At 45.4% G+C, this 7,523-nt stretch overlaps 1 pseudogene; it reads right to left on the bottom strand.

Moving 5' to 3' along the window:
* Nucleotides 1–1,427: 1,427 nt before the first annotated feature.
* Nucleotides 1,428–1,566, bottom strand: LOC119313357 (annotated as a pseudogene).
* Between the last annotated feature and the right edge of the window lie 5,957 nt (nt 1,567–7,523).

Below are 7,523 nucleotides of genomic sequence, written 5' to 3'. Positions count from 1 at the left end.
CCAAAAATTCGGAGGGCCGAGTAGTTAGGTTTTTCATGAGACAATTTTTCAAGAGGTGTTTCAAAGTTGATGACCTTGCTTGGGAGTCTGTTTATGAGGTATGTGGCCGCAATGAAGGCCTCATCCCAGAACTTTAAAGGCATAGATGCTTGAGCTAGGAGGGAGAGCCCAACCTCGACTATGTGTCGATGTTTTCGCTCAGCTGACCCGTTTTGCTGATGAGCGTGAGGACAGGAGACATGATGGGATATACCAATCCGAGTGAAAAAGGAATTTAGCTTAACATATTCTCCCCCCCAGTCAGTCTGAAGGGCTAGAATTTTTCGATCAAATTGTCTTTCAACAAGTTTCTGAAAGTCATGAAATTTTTGAAAAACTTCAGACTTATGTTTGAGTAGGTAGATCCATGTGAACTTACTGAAATCATCTATGAAGCTCACATAGTATTTTTTTTCTACCTACAGATTCGATAGAAGGTCCCCAAACATCAGAGAAAATGAGTTCCAAAGGGAACTTTGATTCACTTATTGATTTTGGATAAGGCAGCTGATGGCTTTTGCCTTTTTGACAAGAATCACAAATAAATTCGCTGTTCAACAGCTTGACACACGGGAGTTTATTTTGACTAATTATTTTGCTAACGATGACAGATGAAGGATGTCCTAGGCGCCGGTGCCACCTATCCGAGGAGGGAGTGACACTGAGCGCTTGCTTCTTGGCGCCTTGTCCCGTGTGTTTGACAGGGTATAGACCTCGTCTACCCCTGCCTCTGAGGAGCACCCTCTTCGTTCCCCGATCCTTTACACAAAACGAATAGGGGTGAATTTCAACAAAAGAGTCGTTGTCAACAGCAAGACGACTAGCAGATATTAGACTTTTGTTTGCTTCGGGTACGTGGATGATGTTGTTTAGGTGAAGATCACGATCTTGAGTGCGAATAGCTGAATGACCAACATGCTTAATAACCATACCTGAACCGCTTGGGGTGTGAATCTGCTCATTGCCGGTGTAGCGGTCGCGTACGGTCAGCTTCTCCAAATCTCCTGTGATGTGGTCGGTGGCACCACTGTCCAAATACCAGTTGGTGTCCACCCCGTACTGCGGAGCATCAAGGTTGGCCGACTTCTCCTCCACACCTTGGTAGGATTCGTCGTAGCGTTTCCAGCACTTCCAGGCTGGGTGGCCCATCTTGCCACAGATCTGGCACTGGACCCTGGGAGCGGAGGCGTGATTGTTGTTGAAGTTGCCTCCGTTGTTGTTGTTGCCGTCGCCGCGTCCTACTGGCCTGGAGTAGCCGCGCCCGCCGCGGTCACCACCGTTGCCGCCTTGTCTGCGGCCGCGGTCACCACCACCGCCGCCAGGTTTGCGGCCTCGGGTAGCTGCATTGGCGGAGGACTGAGATCCTCCACCCCGAAGACTCAGCCTTGTCTCGAAGCTGAGAAGCTGTGCGAACAGCTCGGCGACGGTGACTGGCTCCACCGGTGAGCACATGGCGGACACCACAGGATCGAAGTCTTCTTCGAGTCCCGCCAGAATATGAGAGACGATGTCGTCCTCATCAACCTTCTTCCCTGCGGCCATCAGCTCGTCGCAGAGAGACCTGACTTTTCCAACGTAGTCGGTGACGGAGGAGTTGCCCTTCTGCAGATTGGCGAGGGCAATCCGGACATTGGTGGTCTGGGAACGGGTGCGGGATGCAAGCATCCCTTCAATCGTGTTCTAGAGTTCTGCTGATGTGTGACACGATGCAACCTGGATGGCGATCTCACGGGGAAGAGTCGTCAGCAAATAGGAAAAAAACTGATGATCTTGTGCATACCAGGTTTGGAACTCAGGATTCGGCTCCTTCGTCGTGGTCTTGCCATCTGATGAAGCTACGTCGATCTGCATGGGTGGCGGAGGTTGCTCGATGTCGAGGTACTTCGCCATCTGCGCGCCCCGGATCGCAGATAGCACGGGCGCCCGCCATAGCGCTTGATTGCCCTTCGTAAGCTTCTCGGTGGCTGCGTGAGCGAAGGGCGAGGATGGGAAGGAACTTGAAGACGTTGCCATGGATGAGCTCGAGGATGGCTCTGGTTACCATATAAGAATTTGAGGCGTGGAAGCGTATACCCTTCGGCAGGGACGCATGCGTGTTTATATAGATCAACAAGATACATCATAGAGGTAGGTTGTTGTAGACTTGACCCTTCCTCCAAGCTATACAAAGGATAGGATCTATCTAGCTAACAACCTTCCTGATTACAACTTACACCACGCACGCACACGCACACAACATCGTGACATGGCTGTCACGCCTATACAACAAGCCTATCATTTTACACATCTAATTGTCTCCATGCATCCTAGTACTAAGCTTCAGACTAACTTGCATGGGTCAGCCCTCTAACGAGGAATGTAGAAACAATTGAACAGCACACACATTACTAGGAAAAGGCCTACTAATGGCGCACTGGTTTTGCCTACTAATGGCGCATTACCAGTGCGCCATTAGTAGCACGCCACTAGTATTTTTTACTAATGGCGCACCACTGATGCGCCATTAATATCTGGTATACTAATGGCGCACCAAGTAGTGCGTCATTTGTTTTTCCCACAGTGCGCCACTAGTGTCTTATATACTAATGGCGCACCACATGGTAGTGCGCCATTAGTAACAATATTTTTAATTTTTTTATTCTTAATCTCAGGTCACTATTTCACCTATGAGATATCCAACACATATATATACAACAAGCATCCATATAACAATCATAGCCAACACACAAGTTTCATCATATATACATACATAGCCAACACACGAGTTTCATCATATATACATACATAGCCAACACATAAGTTCCATCATATATACATACATAGCCAACACATAGTTCCATCGTTACATATTACAAAAGTTTCACATTGTTCATCCAACACCGTTATCCATCAATTCACAAAAGTTTCGCATTGATACAAAATAAAAACACAAAATGAAAAAGAAGCACTCCATCCATGCAAGCTTCCGTGAATTAAATCAAATCTGCAAAATGATAAACAAGAAGTTAGAAGAAGAGAAAGAAGAAGACTAGAAGAATACTAGAAGAAGAAGAACACTAGAAGAAGAATAAGAAGAATTTTGGAAAAGAAGAAGAATAAGAAGAAGACTATAAGCTTATTATGTAAACTTGATCATTTTGTGCTAACATAAGTTATTTTGGAGCTAACCTATAGGAAACTAAGCATATAAGCTCTAAGTTAGTATATTAGAGCCAACTTAGGTAAAATGAAGCTAACCTATGTCATTTTGGAAAAGAAGAAGAATAAGAAAAAGACTATAAGCTTATTATGTAAACTTGATCATTTTGTGCTAACATAAGTTATTTTGGAGCTAACCTATAGGAAACTAAGCATATAAGCCCTAAGTTAGCATATTAGAGCCAACTTAGGTAAAAATGAAGCTAACCTATAGGAAACTAAGCATATTAGAGATAACATAGGTAACTAAGTATATATATATATATCATTTTGGATAACTAACATATAGGAGATCTGACATACCTGACAAAGTTCAGTTCTCATGCATTGTTCTTCTCCTTCTCCTTCTCCTTCCTCTCCCTGATGCGCCTAGAGCGGCGAGGCGGTGGAGGCAGTGGAGGCAGTGGGATGTAGTCTTCTACCACAATTGGCGTGGTCATGTCGCCCAGCTGTGGGATCACCGGCGCCACCATCAGTGCGTGGTCATTGTCAGGCACCACCACCATCGCGAGGCCACCTTCAGGCATGACCATCGCTAGGTCATCCTCAGCCACCTCCATCTCTTGCCCATGGTCAGCCACTACCATCTCTTGCCCTTGGTCAGCCACCACCAGTGCTAGGTCATCATCAGCCTGATGCCCATCGTCATCCTGCAGCTCCTCATCCCCACTCTGCTCCTCTTCTCCCGCACTCCAGTCTGGATCATCCTTCTTGTCGTCTATGTTGCTGCCAGAATCGCTGCTGCTTTCGCTATAGCCAGAATTGCTGCTGCTTTCGCTACAGCCATAGTCGTTGCTGCTTTGGCTGTAGCCAGTGTCACTGCTGCTGCTCCCATTACCTGTCCAAAATGCAACAATGGCCGTTAACAATCAATGTGAGACAAAGCCAAATGTAGAGGAATAAGAAGAGGCAGAACGTACCGGCATCATCATCGGCAGCGTAGCGCATGCGACACATAGTCGTGTTGAACACCTTCACGATGAGCATGGTGGCGTCGTCGTCGTACCTGAAGAGAAGGAAGTACCCCAGCCGCAGGTCGTAGGCACGGTAGAACTTCTCCCACCCACGAGACAAGTACATGTGGCCCTCCTTGATCACCAACTCCACATCCCACTGCCTGCGAAACCCGCTGCCAGCCTGTCGCAGCTTCACATTATTTGGCGGATCTTCACCCATCAGCATGTTCATAAAATTGTCAGGCAGCCTCTACAGTTTGGGACAATGAGTGATGTAGCAAACAACAGATATCATAATGAGATGGGTGAAGGGGAGATCTCTCGTTTTATATACCTGCGTCATGGATGATACCGAAGTCTCAAGTATGATAGTGAAGAACTCAGAAGCATCCAACTCGTACTGCGGTGTCGCAGAGCGGCGGTGGCTGCTCCCCGCCATCTCTGATAAGCAGCAGAAGAGACAAATTAGTACCCTTACAACAAATCATAAAACATGCATGATAACAGGCATTAGTCGCAAGTACCCCATATGTCCTATTTTTAGCAATTCATGCTAAAATTCACGGAAAATTTCAGCATTACCTTTGCTGAAAATAGGACATATGGAGTACCCAAATTTGCCGGAACGGAAGTTAATCGACATTCCGGCAAACTCAAGGGCCTCTCGGGGTACATGCAATATCATTATCCCCGCGTAATGAAGTCGCCAATGGGTCATTTCAGAAGATCACAAGTAGCATCATCACAAGTACAACATCATCTATAGCTTTATATTAACAAAGCATCAGCACATATACAAAAGACCACTTATGCCAACCCTATGGTTTATATCAGATTCAGAGTTAGAAACAGGAAAAACCGGTGCTTCAAAACCGGTGCTTCAAAACCGGTGCTGCATTAGGTATATTCCAACTAAATTGTGTTCTGCTGTGGTGGCCCTTGAGATTGACTCATTAGAATTTTAGAATACTAAGTGTATATCAAATTATCAATAGATACATCATGAGATATATTTTCATACTGTATATGCTTCTTAATGCAGATATAAATGATTTTCTCTATAAACATGGTCAAAGATTACTATGTTTGACCTTTAGAAATCCTCGTCGACAAGAATTACTATCATCTCTGCTTACCACACTGATGAGGCAATACTTATACTACATGAGAATTTTTTGGCTGTGCTGTCAAGAATTACTATCATCTCTAGCTAGGGAAGCCACCAAATGGATTGACCTGATGCTAAAAACTTTTTGGCCAACAACACAGCCCACAGTAAATCTTCAGACTAAAGAAGCAGCATATTTTTTTGGCAAACAAAACAGAATACTTGAAGGGCTCACAACGTACAATTGCACTAAACTACAACTTTGCTATTCAACAATGGTATACCTAAGAAGACCAAACAGCTGCTGTTATAATTACTTACTGCCGCTGTTATAATTACAAAACAACATATTGGCGGGGGCAGATTTATGATTTGGGTACACTGAGTTACAAAAAAAAGATTCTACAGTATATATATATAACATAAAGTCCAATCGTAATGACAATTAAAGAAAAAATCGTATTCCGTACTTCATAGCGATAATGCCTAGACTACTTTAGTGCAGTTACAAATATCAGAAGAAAATTCACCTTCCACCTGCCGCGAATTGGTTGCTGTACTGATGCTCCCAGCCTCCTCTCGTCAGTTGCTAACCTGCCATATCAGTATGAAAATTCAGCACCAACAAACAACGCTATAATTAACTGGCCGTATAATTAACTCTTCAGTAGCAAGACGAATAGAGAGGCAAAATTTAAACAGTACAATGCCCACCTAGTCAATACAGAAACTTAATTATAGTTCATACAGAAACAGAGAATAGATTATTTGTCATGCCGAGAAACAGAGAGCAGGCACAGTACAACCACCATTCTTAGTCTCTCAAAAGGATCTACTAGCAGTTAATCATGCAGGAACTTAACATCACACACATAGCAGCAGCGCATACATGCATAAAATTCAGTTAAAACCTCGAGGGCTCTTCCTGCTACAGCCCTCACTTCGACGGCATAAGTGGTTGTTCCTCTTCTCTCTCTCTCTCTCTCTCTCTCTCTCTCTCTCTCTCTCTCTCTCTCTCTCTCTCGATTTCTAGTGTTTGTTCTTTTTGGCTGTGCTGCTGATACAAATTAACATTTTTGGTGTTTGCTTCTGTGATGCATGCTAATTAATTACCGTCACCCTTTTATTGGATTTAGCCCTCAACTGATGATTTGGCTCTGTTTTTATCTACTAGCACAATGACACGCTTATTTGGTTTCTCCTAGGCTTGTTTTTCATAGTACCTACCTCATTGATATGTAAATCAGCTTGCTCTTTTCATTAACGACTAAGTGTTGAAATCATAAAAAAGTTAATCAACTTTTCGTGTTTCATTGTGCCGGTCATCGAGCCATGGCCTACTATGGTGATTTGGTGTTTGGTTCTGTGGTGATGGTCTTCCGATCACCACATTCATGCAATTACCATCAGCTCTAGTTGTCAATCAAACTGCTCTCTCAGACATTTCTGTGCTGGGTAGGGCCCTTATTGCGGTCGCTAACAAATACAACAAAATTCTTGTGTGTTGTGTAGTCCTGTTGTGTACTATAGGCTATTTTTCTAGCAATTTTGATAGAACAAGTTCATTTTCTCGTAATAAATATTTCCAACCAACGCAGCAAACCCAAACGCCAACCCCAACCAACGCGATCTGCTCTACTCTACTCTGCTGTACAATTTTCGTGTGGGTTCCAAATGTTTCAAAATGAAGCTCTTCTTGATTGACAGGAAATCTTTCATTTTCTGTCAACACTTCCTTTTCTATAATATATTGCATACATAAACCTTGTCCGTTTCACCCAGCCGTAGCCTCTTTCTGTCGTGATGCCAAACTTGTGTATCGCACACATAGCTGGACAGCAACGTGCAAGGGATGCGGCGTCGCATGCGCGTAGGATGGCCGGCTGCGGTGAGTGGGATTTGGTCGGGGGCTCGCGACGCAGGTAGCCTGGCCACACGCACGCATAGTGGAGCGATGGTGGCGCCATGGGCAGGTCGCGGGGGCACCCTGGGGCAGGTCGCAGTGGCGGTTGACGGCAGATGGAGGCCACCTCCACGATGGAAGCAGGGGAGGAAGGCCGGCGACGATCTGAGTCGGCGGGGTCGTCCGGGAAGGAGGCCACGACGCGCGAGAGACCGTGGAAGTTGGAGGTTGGGGCGACGGCGCCGGTTGCCAGTGGATCCAGGAGTTGGCGGGGCCGATGGAGCTGGGGCGGTGCGGGGGCGCGAGGCCTCGTGTCGTC

Source organism: Triticum dicoccoides, chromosome 5B (assembly GCF_002162155.2).
Source record: "Triticum dicoccoides isolate Atlit2015 ecotype Zavitan chromosome 5B, WEW_v2.0, whole genome shotgun sequence".
Lineage (NCBI taxonomy): Eukaryota > Viridiplantae > Streptophyta > Magnoliopsida > Poales > Poaceae > Triticum > Triticum dicoccoides.
Note: the sequence above shows the minus strand (reverse complement) of the source record. Positions and strands in the feature narration are given on the sequence as shown.